Source organism: Schistocerca serialis, chromosome 7 (assembly GCF_023864345.2).
Source record: "Schistocerca serialis cubense isolate TAMUIC-IGC-003099 chromosome 7, iqSchSeri2.2, whole genome shotgun sequence".
In the NCBI taxonomy this organism is placed as follows: domain Eukaryota; kingdom Metazoa; phylum Arthropoda; class Insecta; order Orthoptera; family Acrididae; genus Schistocerca; species Schistocerca serialis.
Window position 1 is genome coordinate 468546854 of NC_064644.1, and position 26533 is coordinate 468573386.

Below are 26533 nucleotides of genomic sequence, written 5' to 3' on the forward strand. Positions count from 1 at the left end.
ATCATGGGTCATCATTATGCTTCTGAAGAAGACTTAGAGAGAACTGTGAGGCTGTGGTTGCGGAAACAGAGTGTCGACTTTATCCGTGACGGCTTCAGAAAGTTGTTCATCGTTGGCAGAAATGGATCGAATTGGCTGGTGATTATGTGGAAAATTATTGGTAATTAAAGATCACATTCCAAGGAATATTTCTGCGCTTGATTTATTAAAATATTCCCATCCAAACTCAGTTAACGAAGTTGGAGGCATTACTTTCCATTTAACCCTCGTACTAAGCACGTTTCTAGTTCAGAATTCACATTATGTAAGATAAAGTTCAGGTGCTGCGATTTTAATTATTACTTGTCCTCTCTTCGTTTTATGCTCCATCTGTGCCCTACAATAATTTAGAAGAAAGTTGGAGTTCTTCACTTTGAGAGACAGAATTATTACTTTCAACATACCCGTCCGAGCATTGGATACGTGAAAAAAAAACATTTTAGCATAGTTCGCTAACTACAACGTATATTTTTTATTTTTATTTTTATTTTACACGTCTGGTTCCGTAGGAGCAAATTGAGGAGTAAATCTCGAAGGTCATGGACCGTGTCTGCACACGAAATTAGAACATAAAAGTAATAACAGATAAAATAAAATGTTCATGAATCGAAAAAAAGACAAGACGTAGGTAATGAACAATATAACTCAGGAATCAGATTAATTTTTCAAGGAACTCCTCAACAGAATAGAAAGAATGACGCATGAGGAAACTCTTCAGTTCCGATTTGAGAGTGCGTGGCGTACTGCTAAGATTTTTGAATTCTTGTGGTAATTTATTGAAAATGGATCCTGTAGTATGCTACCCACATTTGTCCATAAGAGTCAAGGAAATGCGATCCAAATGCATATTGGATTTCTGCGTAGTCCTTGAACGAGATCCTGAGCGTGGGCTTTAAACGACAGTTTGCTGTCTGAACACCTAGAAATATGAACTGTTCTGTTTCACCAATTATCCGCCCATTCTGTGAAATTAAAACTTCGGGTTTTGTTCCATTGTGTGTTAGAGAGTAAAAAGACTTAGTTTTATTGTCATTTGGCGTTAGTTTATTTGCTACAAACCATGCACTTAAGTCATGAACTGCACTATTTGAAACAGTACTAATGTTGCACACAACATCCTCTACTACCAAGCTAGAGTCACCAGCAAACAGAAATATATTTTAGAATTATCTGTAATACTAACTGGCACACCATTTATACACCGAAGCTGCAAAAAAAAAAAGAAAAAAAACTGGTGCACCTGCATGGTATCGTATAGGGGCCCCGTGAGCACGCAGAAGTGCCGCAGCACGACGTGGAATCGGCTCGCCTAATGTCAGAAGTAGTGATGGAGGGAACTGACACCATGAATCCTGCTGGGCTGTCTATAAATTCGTAAGAGTACGAGGGGGTGGAGATATCTTCTGAACAGCACTTTGCAAGGCATCCCACATATGTTCTATAATGTTCATGTCTGGGGTGTGTTTAATCTCAGGAGAGTGTTCCTGGAGCCACACTGTAGCAATTCTGGACGTGTTAGGTGTCACATTGTCATGCTGGAATTTCCCTGGCCCGTCGCAATGCACAATGGACATGAATGGATGCAGGTGGTCAGACAGGATTCTTACGTACATGTCATCTGTCAGAGTCGTATTTGGACGTATCAGGGGTCCCATATCAATCCAACTGTACACGCCCCACACTATTACAGAGTCTCCACCAGCTTGAACAGTCCCCTTCTGACATGCAGGGTCCATTGATTCATGAGGTTGTCTCCAAACCCATGCACGTCCATCTGCTCGATACAATTTGAAACGAGACTTGTCCAACAAGACAACATGTTTCCAGTCAGCAACAGTCCAATTTCAGCGCTGACGGGACCAGGCGAGGTGTAAAGCTCTTGTGTCATGCAGTCTTCGTCCCCGAAAGCCCATATGTATGATGTTTCGTTGAATGGTTCGCACTCTGACACTTGTTGATGGCCCAGCATTCAAAGCTGTAGCGGTTTGCGGATGGGTTGCGCTTGTTGAAACATCCCCTTAGAAAAAATTACATTTTACTGTGCTGATAAACCTCTTACGTTATTTGATTTTCAAACAGCTGAGCAAAATTGAACGTACTTTTCTCTCTTTACTTATTCTGATCATCACTAAACTGACACATAATATTTTTTTGCGCAACGCAATCTTACTTTCAATGATCCCTACAAAAGAATGGCCCTGACTAACAATAACCTATACCTCTCATGAATCACAAAAATCTTCGTTACTCAAACTACTGCAATACAGCGAGCGCCAAACTGCCAACTAAATAAAAAAATTCTAACTACTGAAGGCACTAACTACTGATAGGCATAGCTAGCAAATGAAAGAGTTTGATAGAGGACAAACAATGTATTTACCTTAGTAATGTTCAAAAGTCATCGTTTATATTTCAGTTCATGACATACAGTTTTCAAATTTACTCTTTCTGATGGAAACACGTCCAGATCATCCGCTCTCAAAACTCCGCCATCTCTCTCCCCACATCCACCACTGCTGGCGGCTCACCTCCAACTACGCAACACTGCGCGCTGTTCACATCCAACTGCCCAACACGACAATAGCGAATATTCCAACAATGCCAAACAGCCACAGACTGCACACAGCACAGCCAGTGATTTTCATACAGAGCGCTACGTGACGTTACCAACATAAAAACCTAAGCAGCCTACTTAAAGTGAGTCACACCTAACGATTCTCTTCAGTCGCCGCTAGTCCCGTTCTTGCAGGATGTTTTTCCGGCGGAGATTTGATGTTACACCGCATTCCTGAAATTCACGGTACACTCGTGAAATGGTCGTACATGAAAATTCCCACTTCATCGCCACCTCGGATATGCTGTGTCCCATCGCTCGTGCGCCAATTACAACACCACGTTGAAACTCACTTAAATGTTGATAACCTTCCATTGTAGCAGCATTAACCGACCTAACAACTACTCAAGACGCAGCGCGGTATTCTGCTTGTTTACATATCTCCGTATTTGAGTCGGCCGCGGTGGCCGTGCGGTTCTGGCGCTGCAGTCCGGAACCGCGGGACTCCTACGGTCGCAGGTTCGAATCCTGCCTCGGGCATGGGTGTGTGTGATGTCCTTAGGTTAGTTAGGTTTAAGTAGTTCTACGTTCTAGGGGACTTATGACCTAAGATGTTGAGTCCCATAGTGCTCAGAGCCATTTGAACCATTTTCCGTATTTGAATATGCCCATTTGACTGTGCCCTCTTCAGACCCCACTTCATAGCCATTCTCGGCACTGTGGATAATGACCTTTTGCTGTCTGTTTTTAAAGTAAGAGGTGAACCAGTTGTGAGCTACTCCCAGTATTCGATAATGCAATACGTTGTGATCGACACTTTCAAACGCCTTAGTTAAATCAAAAAATATGCCTAACGTTCGAAATGTTTTGCTTAATCCATCCACTGCCTCACAGTGAATAGAGAATATAGCGTTTTCAGTTGTTAAACCACTTCTAAAACTGAACTGTGTTTTTGGTAGCAAATTGTGTGAAATAAAATGATCAATTATCCTTACATATAAAGCCTTTTCAATAACTTTAGGAAACACTGATGGCATAGAAAAACGTCTAAGTTTGTCTACATATCCCTTTCTCCCTTTTTATAAAGTGTCTTTACTACTGAGTGCTTTACACGATCAGGATCATTCTTAAAAGAAAGGAAAAACTATAAACATGGCTCAGATAAGAGCTAAAATGTGCAGTACAGTACTGTAACATTCTGATAGGCATTCCATCATATCCTTAGTCTTCAGTGATTTAATACTGACTCAATCTCCCCCTTCTCAGTATCACAGAGGAGTGTTTCAGACATCAATTTCAGAAAGGCATTTTCCAAGAGAATTATATGATTCCCTGTAGAAACTAAGTTTTTATTTAATTCACCAGCAACGCTCAGAAAGTGATTTTAAATACTGTACATATATCTGACTTACCAGTAAGAGAAATATTTTTACTACGAACTAACTTCACATCAACGACCGTGTGCTGCTGACTAGACAGTTCCTTCACGACTGACCATATAGTTTCAATTTTGTCCTGTGAATTAGCTATTCTATTTGCGTACCACTCACTCTTTGCCCTCCTAATAACATTTTTAAGCATCTTGCAATACTCTTTCTAGTAGGCTACTGCAGCATGATTGTGATTACTTCTAACATTCAGGTATAATTCCCACCTTGTTCTACATGATATCATTATTCCAATAGTCAGTCACCCAGTTCGTCTATTATTGCTAGTACCCTGTTTAGAGCGTTTTAATGGAAAGCAACTTTCAAAGAGCATGAGAAATTTGTTACGGAATGCATTATACTTGTCATCTATGTCATCGGCATTATAAACAACCTGCCACACTTGTTCCATAACGAAGTTTAAAAAACTCTGTTGTCTTTTCAACATAGTATGTACTTATAGTAGGCAGGCCGCGGTGGCCGTGCGGTTCTAGGCGCTTCAGTCCGGAACCGCGTGACTGCTACAGTCACAGGTTCGAATCCTGCCTCGGGCATGGATGTGTGTGATGTCCTTAGGTTAGTTAGGTTTAAGTAGTTCTAAGTTCTAGGGGACTGAGGACCTCAGATGTTAAGTCCCATAGTGCTTAGAGCCATTTGAACCATTTTTTGTACTTATACATAACATTTGCTTGAGTGCTAAAATCTTTTAGTGCTAAAATTTGTGCATCATGGTGTGAAAGGTCATTCACCCTTTTACTAACAGTACACCCATTTCGTAATGTAGAACGAATAAACATATTGTCTATGGCTGTGCCACTGTTCCCCTGCACCCTGTTGGGAAAAGCACAGTCTACATCAGATCGTATGAATTCAGGAGATCTTCCAACATCTTTTTTCTTGCACCACCACATACAAAATTAATATTGAAGTCACTACATAAAACTAATTTTCGGTGCTTTGTATAAAGTGTACCAATAACCCTCTCTAGCTTCAGCAGAAATGCTCTGAAGTCAGAGTTAGGGGACCTACAAATAACAACAATTAGAAATCTAATTTCACTAAATTCAGTTGGCTCTGCGCAACATCCAGTGCAATGCTGTGATATGTCTACGAACTCAAATGGAATAGGGTTTTTACGTACGTGGCCAATCCCCCTCCTCAAAGAACTCTTTGAAAAACAACCAACTAATCTGTATGCTGCTAAAGGAAGCCTCCGAACTTTCAAGTTATTTAAGTGGTGTTCCGATATACGAATCATGTCAGAGTCAACGTCTATAAGCAGTTCACTAAATGTATCTCCAATACCTCTTGTACTTTGATGAAACATGCTAATTCCTCCCTACTTGGATACCTGACCTCCTCTGAAGGTGATTTCTTTGTTAGAGGGACTTCCTTTAAGCACGGATACCTATCAGCTGAATTCAATCTAAAAAAGGTGCAGCTCTAACCCAACTACAACAGGAATTTTCCCATGAGTGAACCTTCCCTTACATTTTGCGGTGCTGGCCATGCCTAGTGAAACCCGATCTATTGATAGACTCAACTAGCACCACCGCAATGTGAGCCACGCCCTCCGCCATCAGTGCCTTCTCCAGTCCCAAGTTAATACGACTACCAGCAGCATTAAGATGAGGCCGATCATGACGCTGAAACAGCTGCACGAAGAGCACATTATTGCCACCAGTTTGAATAGCTGTATTCAGCAGGTCACCAACAACATCGTACTCCCCGTTCCTGTCAAGACTATTCCCAGCTCCATCCACTATCACTACCTTATCCTCTTTCGTAAAATTTCCACACAATTCCCCTACGTTAACAAGCACCTGAGCCAACCCTGCACTTGGCTTCACAATGCTGGTGAACTGGTACTCACTCCCCAACACTTCGCAAGCCGGGTGGCCGAGCGGTTCTAGGCGCTGCAGGGGACTGATGACCTTAGATGTTAAGTTCCATAGTGCTCAGAGGCATTTGAACCATTTGAACCCAACACTTCCTGCAACTGCTGGCCCATACCTCTACCTTGCGAACTACCTAGAAGCAGAACCTTCTTCTTTCTGTTAGAAAGGCAAAATTAATTAGTTACATAATGAGGTTAGAAGCTTCAACGGTAAGGCATGGGAAGGCACATGTATTATAACGACTGTTATTACCACGTGGATTGGATAAATATGGTTACATACGGAACTACTACTTACCAGCATGTGGTGGATTCAAAAACACAACAGATAAAATGAATAACCTAATATTCACCAAATCTAGTGTAAGAACTTTCTTCCGCTGACCTCTTCAGTTGTGTAACACTTTTGAGTGGTTTGGTCTTCCACACACTCTCTGAAACGGAATAATATGTTTTGTGAAAACGAATCACTAAGAAAAATTCATGTGTCAACAGATGACGTTCATTACTACTTTTATTACCTGTTGCTTTCGTTAGAACACTTAAAAATAGGTAAATTTCACTTGTGGATATCAAGATCGACCGATCCGTAAGACACCAGCTTGAAGAGGAAAGTGTTTGCTACTCAACGGTGCTCAAGTGATGTAAGATATGCGTTCAGATCACCATCAACTTAAGTGGGCTTCAGTGTACATCACATTTCGTGATCTTAACATTTTTTTGTGTTTTTCCATCACAAAATTCATTATTTCTTTTAGAGAGTGTAAAGAAGAGAAAGCACTCAAAATTGTCACGGAATTGAAGGCGTCCGCAGAAAAATGTGCTAACACTCAATTTGCCCGCCCGGTTAGCCGAGCGGTCTAACGCATGGCTTTCTGGAGCGGGAAGGAGCCCGGCATGAATCCGCCCGGCGGACTTCAAATGGCTCAAATGGCTCTGAGCACTATGGGACTCAACATCTTAGGTCATAAGTCCCCTAGAACTTAGAACTACTTTAACCTAACTAACCTAAGGACATCACACACACCCGTGCCCGAGGCAGGATTCGAACCTGCGACCGTAGCAGTCCCACGGTTCCGGACTGCAGCGCCAGAACCGCACGGCCACCGCGGCCGGCCCGGCGGACTTGTGTCGAGGTTCGGTGAGATGGTTTTTAGGCGGTTTTCCATCTGCCTCGGCGAAGCGGGCTGGTTCCCCATATTCCGCCTCAGCTACACTATGTCGGCGATTGCTGCGCAAACAAGATCTCAACATACGCGTAGACCACCATTACTCTACCACGCAAACATAGGGGTTACATGCACAAGTCTGGTGTGAGACGTTCCCTGGGGTGTGGGGTCCACCGGGGCCGAACCGCACAATAACCCTGGATTCGGTGTGGGGCGGCGGAGGGGTGAAGTGGACTGCGGTAGTCGTCGTGGGGTTGTGGATCACTGCGGCTGCGGCGGGGACGGAGCCTCTCCGTCGTTTCTAGATACCCGGCTAACATACAACACTCAATTTAATAAATATTACACTGTTTACGCTATCTATTGTTTGTTAGAATGCACCACATGCAGGTAACGAGTAATTCTGTGTGTAACGATAGAATGCACTGTCTTCTATATACATGGTTCCTTATTACTGTGTTTATGTTCTTGTCTTCGAATTTAATCAAAAGAATGACACGCAATATGTCAAAATACGTTCTCATGGGTCAGCACTTTCGGAGACTCCTTCTGTAATTGTTGGAATATATATCTCATTTTCTGTTTTACGAAAACTCACTCACTTTTCTTGTCCTGAAAAGCCTTCCAGCAGGAAAAAAAGAGAAACCGACTGCACTAAGCACACTGCATGAACGCCATTTCCATGCAATGTACACACACACTGTTCCATTCACCACCCAGTCCCTCTTCCAACATGCGATGAAAAGCAAAATTGCTTTACGTTTATGTAGACATTTCAATTTCGGCTCCCACTACATGTACGATAACATCGTGTAAATATTGAGACTGACAACTCAGTACAAAGCTGCCCCACAGCGTACAGTCCACATAGACGATCACACATGCGCTGGCGAAGCTGCGAGGCACGTACACTGATCATTTCTTCCTAGTCTGCAGCAAGATTTAAGTTATTTAAAATAACCACATATAAATTTGCAACAGCTTACATTCTTTTGTCAGACATTACAGAAATATTTCTCGAAGTGTGATCTGAACTGAGGTTCGTCAAATGACCTGAATGCAGGCCTCACAACATTCTCTCTTTTCTTCTTTACAGGTCACAGGTCTCTCCTTACCGTTTTTGCCTTTTGCTCACCATTATTCTCTTCTCCGGCCTGTTTTCAATGACATGAATAGTGCATCAAACTCAAATGATTTGGTATTGGTGTGACTGACTCAGAGAAAACCAACGTCTTTCATTAGTTAAAGCATAATAAATAGCTAAACAAATTTCTCATCTCTGAAATATTTTAACCTCTAGTGGGAAAGGAAAAAGAGGAGAACAAGTATTTGCTAAAAACGACAAGTCAAGCCAGTCATACTTTCTTAGAACATACGTTTTTGAGGTATTTAAAGATAAACAAAACCTATTCCTTTCCCAGCTTCAGTGAAGGAGTACTTTTATGTCTCTACATCTTTCTGAGCCGATCTCTGCAAAATTTTACATTTATATTTAGTACTTGGGTAGAATAATTATCGTAAAATGTTATGTATGTAGCATGTACACAAGTACATTAAGGATGGAAGTTCTTAACATACATATATGTAACTATCCAGTGTCCACATGAAAGTGTTGTACCTGGCTGTTGGCAATCAAGAGCAGTCAGTTCGTAATGCGAGTTCCCAGGTAACTGGTACTCTCTGGACTCAGTTAAGAGAGCCAATTTCTTTCTTACCCAGGCTATATTTTGTTTTGTTCAGTTCATCCACATCTAGCTTGCAGCGACTCAATTACTTGAAAATGTTGGTGTGTGGAATCTGCTCTTAATTTTATTTTGAACATATTTTTGCCAGTAGGCAGACATTATTTTCTACTTAGAAGCATATGGTTCCTATGTTCGATTGTAAAACCACTATTCAGACTACTCAAATCTCCTTGTAGGACGTTCGTTTCCATATACACTACTGGCGTTAAAATTGCTACACCACGAAGATGACGTGCTACAGAAGCGAAATTTAACCGACAGGAAGAAGATGCTGTGATATGCAAATGATTAGCTTTTCAGAGCATTCACACAAGGTTGGCGCCGGTGGCGACACCTACAACGTGCTGACATGAGGAAAGTTTCCAACCGATTTCTCGTACACAAACAGCAGTTGACCTGCGTTGCCTGGTGAAACATTGTTGTGATGCATCGTGTAAGGAGGAGAAATGCGTACCATCAAGTTTCCGACTTTGATGAAGGTCGGATTGTAGCCTATTGCGATTGCGGTTTATCGTATCGCGACATTGCTGCTCGCGTTGGTCGAGATCCAATGACTGTTAGCAGAATATAGAACCGGTGGCTTCGGGAGTGTAATACGGAACGCCATGCTGGATCCCAACGGCTTCGTGTCACTAACAGTCGAGATGACAGGCATCTTATCCGCATGGCTGTAACTGATCGTGCAGCCACGTCTCGATCCCTGAGACAACAGATGGGGACGTTTACAAGACATCAACCATCTGCACGAACAGTTCGACGACGATTGCAGCAGCATGGACTATCAGCTCGGAGACCATCGCCGCGGTTACCCTTGACGCTGCATCACAGACAGGAGCGCCTGCGATGGTGTACTCAACGACGAACCTGGGTGCACGAATGGCAAAACGTCATTTTTTCGGATGAATCCAGCTTTTTTTTACAGCATCAGGATGGTCGCATCCGTGTTTGGCGACATCGCGGTGAACGCACATTGGAAGCGTGTATTCGTCATCGCCATACTGGTGTATCATTAGGCGAGATGGTATGGATTGCCGTTGGTTACACGTCTCGGTCACGTCTTGTTCGCATTGACGGCACTTTGAACTATGGACATTACATTTCAGATGTGTTACGACCGATGGCTCTACCCTTCATTCAATCCCTGCGAAAACCTACATTTCAGCAGGATAATGCACGACCGCGTGTTGCAGGTCCTGTACGGGCCTTCTGGATACAGAAAATGTTCGACTGGTGCCCTGGCTAGCACATTCTCCATGTCGGACACCAATTGAAAACGTCTGGTCAATTGTGGCCGAGTAACTGGTTCGTCACAATTCGGCAGTCACTACTCTTGACGAACCGTGGTATCGTGTTGAAGCTGCATCGGCAGCTGTACCTGTTCGACTCAATGCCCAGGCGTATCAAGGCCGTTATTACGGCCAGAGGTGGTTGTTCTGGGTACTGATTTCTCAGGATCTGTGCACCCAGATTGCGTGAAAATCACATGTCAGTTCTAGTATAATATATTTGTCCAATGAATACCCGTTTATCATCTGCATTTCTTCTTGGTGTAGCAATTTAAATGGCCAGCAGTGTAATAGCAGCGTACAAGTTCCAAGTTTACGTTTGTGCAGGCCACGTTGTTTAGCAACACCCATTGTCCAGGCATTTGTTCTATGAACAACATTTGGTTATTGTGTTTAGAGATCTTTTTATAGCATGGCATGTTTCCATTGTCTGCATTGCTGTGTACCGTATGTAACGTTTCTTCTCGTCTGCCGTCTCGAATCTTCAATAACGTCTGACAAATACCCACTCACGGTCACTCTCTGCATCGTGCGATATGCGAGACAGATAACGAGACGTACTGCTCGGCAAATTTTCTCAGAACGGTTTGCTGGCGCACCCAGATTATTTATATGCACTATAAAAAATACAAGGTGATTCAGCTGCCCCTACTGTTGGGTTTTATGCAACCCACAGTACCTTCAAGTACTATGCAAAATATTTTCATATTCTCTTGTTCGTTACATGCAAACTGTTAGTCCTAAAGAAAATATTGTGGTTAAATTTTGTACTGGGATGCGTTTTCGCTAGAGGCAGTTGTTTACGAATTATTCAAGAAAACATACAACAGTGACCTTCAAACTCGTTTTGCTTGAATAACTGGAAAACCGCAGCCTTCAGCGAAAACATACCCCAGTACAAAATTTAACTACATTACATTTCCTACAACAGCATCCCGTTCCTTTTTTCTGTAGGACTAAGAGTCTGCACCTAGCTTGCGGGAGAATATGATATTTCAACATGTTGTGGGGTACATAAAATCGAGCGGTAGGGACAGCTCAGTCACCCTCTAAAGAAGGGTCACGAGCATCGTTTTAATCTGCGAGACAGGATTAAAATAGTCATGTCTTCTAGACCACTACTCACTGCCCTGTAGCATTCCAACTACTGTCAAAAGATACTGAGATACGACCACTGGACTAGGAAACATGCACCAAAAACAGTCACTACTTCGTATTCAAAGCTCATACTGGATACTTTGTTAACTTTAAAGCACATCTCGCGAATTATTACATTGCATCCGTTTACGTGACACAATCTGCCACTGAGAACAAATACGGACAGAAGTTGAATTATTCATAAAATAAAAATTGTGATAAAGAGGTGTATTTCTGCTTGCAGGAGTTATTTAGGTTTTGGTTTTGAATATGTACATTGAAATAGGTAGTGGCAGGCACTTCGTCTTTCACATAGCGCATTTAATTCTCTTCATAATAAAAAAATGTCGTGTGATTAGGGCCTCCCCTCGGGTAGCGGTCGCCACTTCGGCGACTTACGCGTCGATGGGAATGAAATACTGATGATTAGGACAACACAACACCCAGTCCGCGAGCGGTGAAATTCTCCGACCCAGCCGGGAATCGAACCCTGGTCCTTGGGATTGACATTCTGTCACGCTGACCACTCAGATACCGAGGGCATACCCCTTCGTAATGAGACATCACAATTTCAACTTTCAGCTATGTCTGAAACTTAGAAGACGACATGGCACACACGGTACAACTTTCCGTGAACTTCATACGACAATTTCTAATTTCGCGCCAAGGAGGACACAGAAATTCTTTTACATAATAAATGAGTCTCTCATCGATAATTTTCTCTTTGAAGTTATTTTTTGAAGTTTACAACCAATAATTTTAATGTAGATGACTCCAAACAAAAATAAAATTGTATATGTGTATTTCTAAATAAATCCAATACATGAGAAATAATTAAGATATTTGAAAAACAATAAAATTAATATTATTCATGTTAGATGCATCATTGAACAATTATTCTGTAAATAAGTGCACAGAGCTATTGTACCGGTATCGTTAAAACTATACGGCTTTTCGTATCGTATTGTAAATTTACTGAATGAATCAAATAATCAGTTCCGTTTCAAAAAATGTGTGTGAAACCTGCTACAGTCATCACTCCCTAAGCTTACATACTACTTAACCTAAATTATCCTAAGGACAATCACACACAGCACTGCCCAAGGGAGGACTCGAACCTCCGCCGGGACCAGCCGCGCAGTCCATGACTGCAGCGCCCTAGGCCGCTCGGCTAATCCCGCGCGGCGGTTCCGTTACAATTTGCGACCGGTTTAAGGCATCTCCTCCGTAAATTAAGCTGAAGAACGGTCTAAAGTTAAAAGCGAGAAGGACACACACAATAACGTCAAACGTTTCCACTGGAATAAATAGAAATAAAAAAATGGTTCACATGGCTCTGAGCACTACGGAACTTAACATCTAAGGTCATCAGTCCCCTACACTTAGAACTACCTAAATCTAACTAACCTAAAGACGTCACACACATCCATGCCCGAGGCAGGATTCGAACCTGCGACCGTAGCGGTCGCGCGGTTCCAGACTAAAGCGCCTAGAACCGCTCGGCCACACCGGCGCGCAAATGGAAATAATTCCTTCCATATGAGTTCGTTAACTCCGCCTCATTATAATCAAACACAACTTCCAGCTAGCTGTCTCTCCACGTTGTTTAACCTCTGCCCACCCAGAAATGGCAGCTCATCAACCCGCCCCTTTCTTACAAAAATCGGAAAACAACTTTATTGTTCGCTCTTAACAACTCACTTCCGACTTCACGCGCAACACTTTTTAATCCTTAACTCTACCCCTTTAGGCTCACGACGCGCGTGCTACCAGCAGGCTGCCGATTCCGCAACCTACCAAACCACCCCACGAAATTATTTTAACAGGCCAACTTTGCTGACAACAAGCATCCAGAGTAAAATGTAGGCACCCCAGTTCACCTTCTGCTAACGTTCATAGTACTTGCTGTAAGATGCTCCTTCCTGCCAAGTCTCTGAGACATTTCATTATTATTATTATTATTATTATTATTACGGGATTAATTAATATTAATCATTCTATCAAGACTTTCTGTTCAGAGCATCCTCTTTTCGTACACCGCGATGTTCCATTATTTCGTTGATGTAATCTTTCCAAGAACGCCATGGTCTGCCACATTTACGTCATCTCGGCGATTTCAATTCAAAAATTTTCTTTGGCCACCGATAATCTGGCACCACAAAAAATAACCACAACTTTGGTGATTTTCTTTCAATTCTGTATATCACATTTTAATGTGCCCTAATTCTACCTCTTTCTTAATCATTAGTTTTCTTCTCGATTCTTGATATCCCCGCGTTGCTTCGTAAATAATCCCTATCCACAGCTGATAGTATTCTTTTGAGGTCAGCGTTTAAAAAATCCATTATTCTGTTCCATTCATCCATATCCTACCCACTCTTTCTTTATTGTTGTTACAAAGAATCTTATTCCATCAAGAACAATTCACACATCCTATTACTTTTCTGCTTTTTGCATTCTGCGTTTTCCAAAGATTATTGGTACACACCGCGCGTCCTGTGCAAATCACTCGCCTTGGCAAACAGCTGGGTTCGGTCATACCACTACCCTTTAGTTGAATTGCGGAAAAACCAACCTATAATCTCCAGGCTGGAGAACTGTCCTTGTCCCCTGGAAACCGGGAATTGGTGCTGGATTTTTCAGTAGTGCCCACCACTAGCCGACGGGCGCGGCAATGAACTGGTACGTCACAATTACGCGGTTATATTGAAGCATAAACCATTTTACAAGACGTCTTAAAAATGGTTCCAAGTCACGGGAGGCAACTAGATACAAGATACATTTTTGATTCGGGAAATTAATATCATAGAGATGGGAAACAGCCAATACTGATTATTAGACCAACATTTACAAGGGCAACGCTCTGTAGCTATTTAAGTTGCTTTCTTGCTGTTTTCTCGCTGTGCTATACATTCGGTTCACTTTTTCTGTCCAGAATAGAGTCACCAGGATGTGTAGATTGGTGGACAACTAGCATCCAAGCTGCATTCTCGTCATAGATGTCTGTATCCAGTCGACATACAGCTCGTCAGAATTTGAGCCTAGTTTTAAAGTTTCTGGTTTATGGAAGTTTGTTATTTTTCCACCACCAGCCTCATAGTGCTGTTTCATCACGATTTTCATGCACTTAATTTCCTCTGAGACGATGTCATTATAAGCTTGACAAATATTCTTGACGCCAAAAACAAAAATTCGCTCCAAGAGGACAATCAGCTTCTCAACGGTGGAAAAAAATGACAACGGAGAATAACTGTCTGTCTGACTAATTTCCTTTATTTTCATGCTGCAACAATCGCAGAAATCGTTTCGAAATTCAGCTACCGCTTTCGACTAGCTAGTGGTCATAATCATACTTTTGTTGACAATAGAACGGAAATCATGCGTCCCCATTTGCAGCATGTTCATTTAGACGCTTTCATGTTTACCACTGACTGGTCAAAATCAGTGACTGCATTTCGAAAACTCTCAAGAATTTTTCGAAGAATACCTTCTAAAGCGTTGATGACAGTCAGCTTTCTCGTCTTGATGGCCGTCTTATTTGAAATGCCTTACTCAATTCATCAATGATTTCGATTTTTCGAGTGGCACATCAGATAAGGATATAAATAATCTTACCAAAGTAATTATTAAGACCCATCTTACTCAAGACTTTTAATAAATAATTTTGACCAATTCCATCAAAGGCTTTGTCAAAGTGTATGTGTAACGGATCTAAATCTTCCATTTCACTGAAATTATTTGGCCCCCGGATATGGTATTTATAAGTAAAAGTTCCTTTTCTTTCCAATGTTCTAGGACTCCGCTTGGTCAGAAACAAAACGGAAGTGCCGTCTTTAGTTTGTAGCAGAGCCTGAGCCCTCCTTGGTAGACTTGGTTACTGACGTGTTCGTCATGGCTTTATTTTTTATTTATTTATTTATTTATTGTTCCGTGGGACCAAATTAAGGAGAAGTCTTCATGGTCATGGAACGAGTCAATACATGAAATTATAACACGATAGTAGAAACAGATAAAATGAAATATTAGTAACATATTCAGGCGACAATTCGTGAGTTTAAATAAAGAAAATCAACAATGTAACGCTGGAATTTGCTTAATTTTTCAGCTCTTCCAGGAGCTCTTCGACAGAATAGAAGGAGTGAGCCATGAGGAAACTCTTCAGTTTGCACTTCAAAGTGTTTGGGCTACTGCTAAGATTTATGAGTTCTTTTGGTAGCTTATTGAAAATGGATGCAGCAGAATACTGCACTCCTTTCTGCACAAGAGTCAAGGAAGAGCATTCCACATGCACGTTTGATTTCTGCCTAGTATTAACTGAGAGAAAGCTGTTAACTCTTGGGAATAAGCTAATATTGCTAACAACAAACGACATTAAAGAAAATATATACTGTGAGGGCAATGTCAGAATTCCCAGACTATTGAATAGGAGTCGACAAGAGGTACTCGAATTTACACCACACATAGCTCGAACAGCCCGTTTTTGAGTCAAAAATACCCTTTTGGAATCAGAAGAGATACCCCAAAAATTAATACCATATGACGTAAGCTTATGAAAATATGCGAAGTAGACTACTTTTCGTGTTGAACTGTCACTTATTTCAGATACTGTTCTAATGGTAAATAAAGCAGCATTTAGTTTCTGAACAAGATCCTAAACATGGGCTTTCCACAACAGCTTACTGTCTATCCAAACGCCTAGGAACTTGAACTGTTCCGTCTCGCTTATAATATGCCCATTCTGCCTGATCAAAATATCGGTTCTCTTTGAATTGTGAGTTATAAAATGTAAAAACTGAGTCTTACTGTGATTTAACATCAAATTATTTTCCTCAAGCCATGAACTTATTTCATGAACTACATTATTTGATACTGTTTCAGTATTACACACATGATCCTGATGTCATCAGCAAACAGAAATATTTTTGAATCACTTGTAATACTAGAAGGCATATCATTTATATAAATAAGAAACAGCAGTGGCCCCAGCACCGACCCTTGGGGAACGCCCCACTTAACAGTGCCCCATTGGGACTGAACATCACTACCACTCTCAATATTGCGGAGAATTACCTTCTGCTTTCTGTTCTTAAAGTAAGAGGTGAACCAATTGTAAGTTACTCCCCTTACTCCATAATGGTACAACTTCTGCAGTAATATTTTGTGGTCAACACAGTCAAAAGCCTTCGTTAAATCAAAGAAAACACCTAGCGTTCGCAACCTTTTATTTAATCCTTCCAAAACCACACAGAGAAAAGAGAATATAGCATTTTCAGTTGTTAAACCATTTCTAAAACCAAACTGAACATTTGACAGAAAATTATGTGAATTTAAATGCTCCAGTAACCTTGTATATACAACCCTCTTGAGAAGTTTAGCAAACACCGATGGCATAGAAATAGGTCTATAACTGTCAACATTATCCCTGTCTCCCTTTTTATAAAGTGGCTTCACTACCGAGTACTTCAATCGGTCAAGAAACCGACCACTCCTAAAGGAAAAGATACAGATATGGCTAAGTACTGGGCTAACATACATAGAATAATACTTCAGTATTCTGCTAGATACCCCGTCATATCCATGAGAGTTCTTCGTCTTTAGTGATTTAATTATTAACTCAATCTCCGTCTTGTCAGTATCATGGAGGAGCATTTCAGGTAACAGTCTCGGAACACTTTTCTCTACGAGCGCTTAATGATTCCCTGTTGGGACTAGGTTTCTATTTAGTTCACCTGCTATATTCAGAAAGTGGTTATTAAATACTGTACATATATGCGACTTATCAGGAACACGGACATTCCCACTTCGCGCCGATTCTATATCCTCGACCCGTCTCTGCAGACCAGCCACTTCCTTTACGACTGACCATATGGTTTTAATTTTATCCTGAGACTTAGCTACTTTATCTGCATACCACATACTTTTTGCCTTCCTAATAACTTTTTTACGCACCTTACAACACTGTTTGTAATGGGCTGCTGCATTTAGATTTTGACTATTTCTAACGGTTTGATATAATTGACACTTTGTTCTACAGGATATTCTTATCCCTCTACTCAGCCACCAAGGCTACCTGTTTGTGCTAGTACCCTGTTTTGAACGTTCTAACGGAAAGCAACTTTCAAAGAGCACGAGAAAAGTCTTGAGGAAAGCATTATATTTATCGTCTACTGTATCAGCACTAGAAACATCTTGCCACTCTTGTTCTTTGATAAGGTTTACAAAGGTCTCAACAGCAACTGGATCAGCTTTCCTAAAAAGTTGATAACTATATTTAACATGTGTTGCAGCACAAAAATCTTTTAGAGTTAAAATTTGTGCATTATGATCTGAAAGGCCATTAACCTTTTTGCTAACAGAATGCCCTTCTAGTAATGAGGAATTAACAGAAATGTTGTCTATGGTTGTTCTACTGTTCCCTTGCACTCTCGTTGGAAAGAATACGGTTTGCGTAAGATTATATGAATTAAGAAGGTCTACCAGCGTCCTTTTCCTTGCACAATCACTTATACAATTAATATTGAAGTCACCACATATAACAAACTTTTTGTATTTCCTATAAAGTGAATCAAGAACCTCCTCTAGCTTTAGCAAAATTGTTGTGAAATCGGAGTCTGGGGATTTATAAATAACAACAGTTAGAAGTTTAGCTCCACTAAATTTAACCACACCTGCACAACATTCAAACACCTTTTCAGTGCAGTACTTTGAAACATCAATTGACTCAAATGGGATACCGTTTTTCACGTACATGGCTACTCCCCCACACCGCAAAGAGCTCCTAGAAAAGCTGCCAGCCAACCTGTATCCTGGTAAAGGAAGCCTCTGAATTATCTCCTTAATTAAGAAGTGTTCAGATATACCAATAATTTGAGAGTCAACATCTATAAGCAGTTCACTAACTTTGTCTCTAATACCTTGTATATTTTGATTAAATATACTAATTCCCTCATGAATCGGATACCTAAGCTTTGTCGAAAGTGGTTTCTTTGTTAGAGAGACTTCCCTTAAGCAGGAATACCTATCAGCTGACTTCAATCTAGAAAAGGTGCAGCTCTAACATCCAAAACTGCAGGGATTTTCCCATGAGTGATCCCACCACCCCCACCTATGCTGTCACCTATAAGCTTTGCGCACCTCCCCTTTCCATACCTGTTAAGGTGCAGGCCATGTCTAGTGAAACCCGTCCTGCTGATAGACTCCACCGACACCACTGAAATGTGACTCATGCCTTCTGTCATCAGCGCACCCCCAAGCCTCATGTTATTACGCCTGACGGCTGTATTAAGATGAGGCCGATCGTGACGCTGAAACAGTTCCACGAAATGCACATTCGTGTTGCCAGTCTGAGTGGCTATCTTTTCCAGGTCACCATCTATGTCATACTCCCCATCCCTATCAATACTATTACCAGCTCCACCCACAATCCTCTTTAGTAAAATCCCTACATAACCCCCCTATGTTAACAGTCACCTGAGCCAACCCTGCATTAGGCTTCACAATGCTGGTGACCTAGTACTCGCTCCCCAACACTTCCTGCAACTGCTGGCCTACTCCTCTACCATGAGAACTACCTAACAGCAGAACCTTCTTCTTTCCCTTAGACTTTGTAACTGTCCTAGCCACCTTAACTGCTGAGGTCTGCTGCATACTTCCTACATCTCCAGCTACTAGCTGCACTAGTCGCTGTGCTTATGAACTGTCCTGAAGCATTTCGCTGGTCCTCGTTTTGCTAAAAACTACTTACATCGCTCCTTTACGCCACATCTGCCGTACAAACTGCCATAAACTCGGCCACAGGTCGGCCAATTCTGCCTACGGCACAAGACAGACGATAAGCGGGTAGTCTTCCTCCAGGCGCTCGTCCACCGGAGACAGTAGTAGTCTACCAAAATATTACTGCACATGAATGTGAGGGCCTTAATCGGAGTTGCGGAGGGAAAGAAGGGCGCTACAGCTACAGTTACGCAGTGATTAGAGTTATGAAGTCGTTGGTCCACCATACAAGAGGTAGAGGCGAAGTTCTTCATCCGTAGTACCTATTTCACTGAAACCCTTTCCAGTTTCATCCGCCATGTCGATTTCCATATCACTGTCATCATCAAGTTCAGCATTTTTTTTCACATTGATTACTATATTCTCTATTGCTTGTCCATTAAGTCATCTATGCATCGGTGTTCAATTCTTTTTACATGTTCTCAAGCTTTCAACTAGTCGCGCTGGGTAATCTTTGATAATCAGCCTTTGGTAAGTTGTTTTACGGTGTATAAATTAATGCAATAAATATTTTCTGCAATTTCTTGTATCATTGCATCGCAGATTAGCCCTTCACATTTCAGATCAAAGTAGTATTGTCAGAGCCTAACAATAGTATATCCCTTACGCTTTAAAACGGCATCTGCCTTTAGAAAAGCCTTTGGATTATCATAAAACACAGTTTGTAAAAGCTCTCGTCTTGTTAAGCCCGGCTGATTTTGTTGCGAATGAGTCACTCAATTATGTCCTTTTTTAAAGTTACACTCGCAGGGACATTATTTTTCAGTACAACAATACCAAAAACTGCAATGTTACATACAGTTTCTCTTCTAGACATTTGTGACAGTTATCTCTCGACATGCCATTGAGATAACCTTGAGATTTACATAGCGAATCATAAATTACCTCTGTTCTTTCTACGAAAACCATTACGCCTCCTGCGTTCACAATAATGCACTGAAAAGCCAAAGAAACAGATATACCTGTCTAATATCTTAAAGGGCACCCGCAAACACGCAGAAACGCCGCAACACGACGTGATATGTACTCGACTAGTGCTTGAAGTAGTGCTGGGAGGAACTAACACCATGAATCCCGCAGCGCTGTCCATAAAACCGTAAGAGTACGAGGGAGAATAGAACTCTTCTGAACAGCGCGTTGCAAGACATCCAAGATATGATGAATAATGCTCATATCTAGGGTGTTAGGTGGCGATTGTAAGTGTTTAGACTCAGAAAAGTGTTCCTGGAGCCACTCTGTAGCAATTCTGGACGTGTGGTGTGTCGCATTGTACAGCTGGAATTGCCCAGGTCCGTCGGAATGCACAATGGATATAAATGGATGCAGGTGATCAGACAGGATTCTTACGTCCGTGTCACTTGTGCGACACGTATCTATGGGTATCAGGGGTCCCACATCACTCCAACTGCACACACCCCACACCATTTTGGAACTTCCACCAGCTTGAACAGTTCCTGCTGACATTCAGAGTCCATGAATTCATGAGGTGGTCTCCATACCAGTACACGTCTATCCGCTCGATGCAGTTTGAAACGAGACTCGTGCGACCAGGCAACATGTTTCCAGTCATCTACAGTCCAATGTCAATGTTGACGGGTCCAGGCGAGGCGTAAAGCTTTGTGTCACGCAGTCATCAAGGGTACGGAGTGAGCCTTCGGCTCCGAAAGCCCACATCGATGATGTTTCATTTAAATGGTTCGCAAGCTGACACTTGTTGATGGTCCAGCATTGACATCTGCAGCAATTTGCGGAAGGATTGCACTTGTGTCACGCTGAAAGATTCTCTTCAGTCGTCGTTGGTCCCGTTCTTGCAGGATCTTTTCCCGGCCGTAGCGATGTCGGAGAGTTGATGTTTTACTGGATTCCTGATTTTCACAGGACACTCGTGAACTGGTCGCACGGGAAAATCCCCACTTCATCCCTACGTTGGAGATACTGTGTTCCATCGCTCTTGCACCTATTATAACTCACATAAATCTTGATAACCTGCCACTGTAGCAGCAGTAACCGATCCAACAACTGCGCCAGACACTTGTCTTAGATAGGCGTTGCCGACCGCAGCGACGTATTCTGCCTGTTTACATATACCTGTATTTGAATACGCATGCCTATACCAGTTTCTTTGGCGCTTCAGTGTAGCTCTATGGCTTGCACTGTTATTAGTCATTACAGCCGGAACTTCTTACCGTTGCAGCACTTTTACACAATATAATTCATAGGCCCCCACGTTTCATCCGTGGATATCAGTAGTCTATTTGAGTCTTTTTCGTTATTTATGATTGCTTTCAAGTATTCCGCAGCATTTGCAACAATATCGAAATGTTCTGTTAGGCTGGCTCTCTTACTTTTACAGTTTTTGAAACGAAGCCCCATTTTTTTTAAGAACTGCTTCCCCTCCCTCCTAAAAATTTATCTCAGTTTTTGAAAACATAAGCACCTCTCTCAATAATGGGATTTCCTTCTGCTCAGAGTACTCCAAAAATTTCCCTCGAATAAGCTCTTTATAGAAATCATCTAGAGAAACTACTTTTCTAGAACTCCTATGTTTTCTAAGAGTTCTGACTTTTTCTCCAGTTTCTTCCGCATTCTTGAAGTCCTTAAAAACGTATTTTACTGTTCTGTCTGACTTCCCTACCATATTTGCCGCTCGCAAAATTGTTTTTCCACAAAGTTATCACTACCTGATCTTGCTTTTTTTTCTTCCTGGAAAAACTGTACACATTTTTAGTATAAACCTGAACGTGTCCACTTTCACGGCATCCTCCTCCGTTTTCCACTCTCAGGGGCATCCACGGTTATGAATAATGCCGCACTGTTCTACTGACAGTACTTCACGAGAGCACGCTGAATCACTTCATAGCATACGCACACCATATCTGACCACAACCGTACTTGTTTACAGTAATGTCAAGGCGTGTTTCCGATAATATCGTGCTTGGGTACTAAGCCGAGCAATGCAAGCGTACCATGTGTTTGGCAACAGTGTGGCTGACAAATACAAGCACGGCTGTTGACAAGCCAACCTCCAGTATTTACCACCAAAGGCGCCAGCTTCGACCACAAGCAGCGCATGCATCGACAATGTCGGCGCTGCGGTACTACATTACATTCGTAGGTCACGTGCTCACCAAGTGCCGCATGCTGCCTATTTAAGTTTCTGCTTGGTCGCAAGCAAGCAGCACAAGCCCATGCTTACGCTCCCGACTTTACAATGTATGTTCCCATCGGAGCTCAAACCAGCTGTGTCTCTCTGATACGCCAGCCGTCACCCTCGGAGCCTTCGCTTCAAATGATGCTGGTCTTCCCCGGATTCTGTTGACCTAGAACCGGTATTCTTCTATGTGAACCAGCATCTAGCATTTACCAACACGACACATTTCACGACATCGCGGTAGACCATGCCACAACGGACTTCTTCACATTCGTACCAGATCAGGAGGATCCTTTCAATTGTATCGAGCTGAATCTACATGCGTTGAACCTTGTTCTTTATGTGCTTTGTTAATAAAGTGTCACTTACATGTTACTTGGGAACTCACCATTTATTGCATACAGACTACCATCCAGAACACTAAAACAGTGAACTCCACGCAAAATACGATTTATATCTAAGTTGTCTCTCTGGCTAATTCAGTAAACTGGCTCCTTTTCATAGTGATGGCACGTGGGCCCTAAGTGACCCTAAGTGACCATCCTACTATCCATCAACTTTAATCTGCAATTTACCATCTCTGGTACACGATTTCACAATCAATCACGAACAGCATTCTTATTGTACCGACTGACATGTCATCTGGAAACGCCTGGGATATTTACCGTCTGCTCCTGCTCTCCTGGATATATCGTACAAATAGCTGTACTCTTAAAATCATCTTATTAAAGACACTGATTACAAAAAATGGCTTCCTTCTTTGAGGCTTCGAATAGATACTTCCTCTATTTATGCAGAGCCACCCATAGCAAAAATCGTTACAGTGTCTGGAATGAAAGTCTGGAACAGAATCTGTACAAAAGAAGAATACAGAACAGAATACCTATCTGATGTCTGTAGCAGTGACCTCTTATACTGACTCAAAATCGATACAGAAGTCCTGACACTCGAAACGGGCTTCTCTCTGTGGTTCATATAAACTTTCCTGGAAACTACACAATTCTGTGAAATAAGCTTTAATCGTACAACAAAAGGCATCAACAACAATCTTTCTTATATAAAGCATAGAAAAAACGCGAAGCTGCTACGTAAGTAATTTTATGTTCTCTGACAAACAATGAAAAATCCAGGATGGAATGTAACAATATTATGAGAAGGAAGATGCCACTCTCCAAATAGCGGAGATGCTGAATCGCAGATAGGCACAACAAAAAAACTCTCACAATTAAAGCTTTTTTGGTCAAGGCCTTCGTCAACAGTAGACTCACACACATACACACACACACACACGTGCGCGCGCGCACCCACGCAAACGCAACTCATACAGTGAGTTGCGTTGTGTGAGTGCGTGTGTGTGCGTATGTGAGTCTACTGTTGACGAAGGCCTTGGCCGAAAAAGCTTTAATTGTGAGAGTCTTTTTGTTGGGCCTATCTGCGATTCAGCATCTCCGCTATTTGGCGAGTGACAGCTTCCTTCTCATAACATTGTTATGATCACAGTCAGATGAAAATAAATAACTGCACCGTACTAAACACCAAACAGGTAAATTTGTCATTACTATACCTTTAAGTTAACTTGCTTAAATAATTCTTTGTAACTATAATCTGGCTAATTATTTCATGACTTTTTTTTACTTTAGATCACTATTGACGATTAAATACTTGTATAATGTTTTAAAAAAAAGACATGTAGCCTCTTGCCTGTGAGGACTCTTCCCATTTGATGCCACTTCGACGGCTAAAGTGTCATTGTAGTTTCTTTTTTGAGGATATAAGATGAACATCAACAGAAGCAAAACGAGGATAATGGAATGTAGTCGAATTAAATCGGGTGATGCTGCAGGAATTACATTAGGAAATGAGAGGCTTAAAGTAGTAAATGAGTTTTGCTATTCGGGGAGCAAGATAAGTGATGATGGTCGAAGTAGAGAGGATATAAAATGTAGACTGGCAATGGCAAGGAAAGCGTTTCTGAAGAACAGAAATTTGTTAACATCGAGTATAGATTTAAGCGTCAGGAAGTCGTTACTGAAAGTATTTGTATGGAGTGTAGCCATGTATGGAAGTGAAACGTGTTCGATAAAAAGTTTAGACAAGAAGAGAATGGAAGCTTTCGAAATGTGGTGCTACAGAAGAATGCTGAAGATTAGATGGGTAGATCACATAACTAATGAGGAGGTATTGAACAGAATTGGAGAGAAGAGAAATTTGTGGCAAAACTTGACTAGGAGAAGGGATCGGTTGGTGGGGCATGTTCTGAGGCATCAACGGATCACCAATTTAATATTGGAGGGCAGCGTGGAGGATAAAAATCTTAGAGGGAGACCAAGAGATGAATACACTAAACAGATTCAGAAAGATGTAGGTTGCAGTGGGTACTGGGAGATGAAGAAGCTTGCACAGGATAGAGCAGCATGGAGAGACGCATCAAACCAGTCTCAGGACTGAAGATCACAACAACAATATCTCTGATTTGGCGTCATAAAGCTGAGTGGAACTCCTTCGAGATCTTTCCAACATAGAAATATCTCAAGCGGTTGCCGAGATTAGGTTGTCAGTATCTAACAACGCAAACTAGAAGACCACTTCTTTTGTGGACTTCTATCCTTCTATCCTTCCCTTCCACCCTTACTTTCCCTTGCCATTTCTCCTTCGTCATCGCTTAAATCTCGCTTGTAAAAGATTGTCTTCTTCACAGCCGTGGTGTGCAGCAGCAATTTACTGGGCTGTCCGTGATACACTACACCCCCTCTTAACTTCGACTTTGTATTCTACGTCTGTTGGTGCTGTCTACTACAGTATGAATACAGGATGGTTAAAATATTGTTCACAATACAAGCATTATTTCAGTTCCGCATAATCTGTAGCGACAGCAATCAAGCTTCAAATACAACTGAGTGGATACAATGAATACAAAAATTATGTCTGAGACGTTCAGAACTTCATGCAAAGGAAGGACTTGAAAGTAATTAAAGCTTCGAAGTAATGATGAAACATCGTTTTTGCTTCATTTCTTTGATTATTACCACAGAAGTCATTCTCACGTATTCTACAACAGTTGAAACAAACAAAATAGTGAAGAAATATTGTTTCTGCTCCTGCTTATTTTCTGGGTTTCTACGGCATGCATAGCTCTCATGATATCAACTCGCCAGTGTTTCTTGTAAAGTCACTTGCTTAACTAGCTGGCTAGTAATTGCATCTATCAAAGTATAAATCGCTAAAAACGCAGTATTATTTATTTTAACTATACAGGAAATGCAGTTAACAGGGCTGCGGTTGCAATGTAAAATAATCTCTCTTCCCTTTAGAAGGAAACAAGTTAACAGTCTGCTAAAGGTCTTCCCTCGAGAAAACACAGTCCTCTTACTCAGCGAGACATAGTCAACGTATTTTAAGCACAGCGGCAAATACGACGTGAGACAAAGTTTAGCTTTGAGACACAATCCAGTATACGAAGTTTAGTATAACGAATAGCCCATTGCTTTAAATTTAAAATATATCATCGTTTAAGGTACCATTGTGACCCAGTTCGAGGTATTTCCTGGTGCCTTAACACATGTGATATCAATTTGTAACACATCATTTTAATGTTTCCCACATAATTCTTTCCTCGCCGAATCTATGGAGAACGCTCTCTTTTCATATCAGTCTAAGTGGTTTTCAGCATCGTTCAGCAACATTACATCTCACACGATTCAATTTTCTTCTTTCACGGTTTTCCCACTGTTCATGATTTACATACAGTGCTGTGCTTCAGACGTGCACTCCTAGAAACTACTTTCTCCAGTTAGAGCTAATGTTTGATACTAGTAAATTTCTTCTGCATCTTCTGTCCTTCTTGCTTGCTCCATCCAGCGTAATTTTGTTTCAAGTATAGGGGATATCACGAGATAAATCATGAATTATGTGGATTTGATTTGTTACTAGCGACCTGCTCCACCTTCACACAGTTAGTAATTTGGGCAACCCTTCAGAAATTGAACACAGATCAAACATGAAAACAGGAAGAAGATGTACCGAACTATGAGAAAGAAGCAAAACAGGAACAGTCAAAGGTCGCTGGACAAGAAGTGCAACATAGAGCAGTGCGAAGTATCAGCGGCGGCGAGGTTACGGTGTTGAACTGCAACATGAACGAATCGTGTTCAGACCTCACATGCACAATTTCTTTTTTCGTTGTTTGCTGTATTCAAATTTGTTTCTCTGTCGTGCTGTAACGTCCGTCTGCAACAGCGGGGTGTAAGGAGTGAATCTATAATGACCGTTGATTCTGCACTACTACTCTATCAACAGCCGAAAGGAAATGCTTTCTAATCGGAATCGCAAACGTTTGATCACAAGGCAAGTCAAAC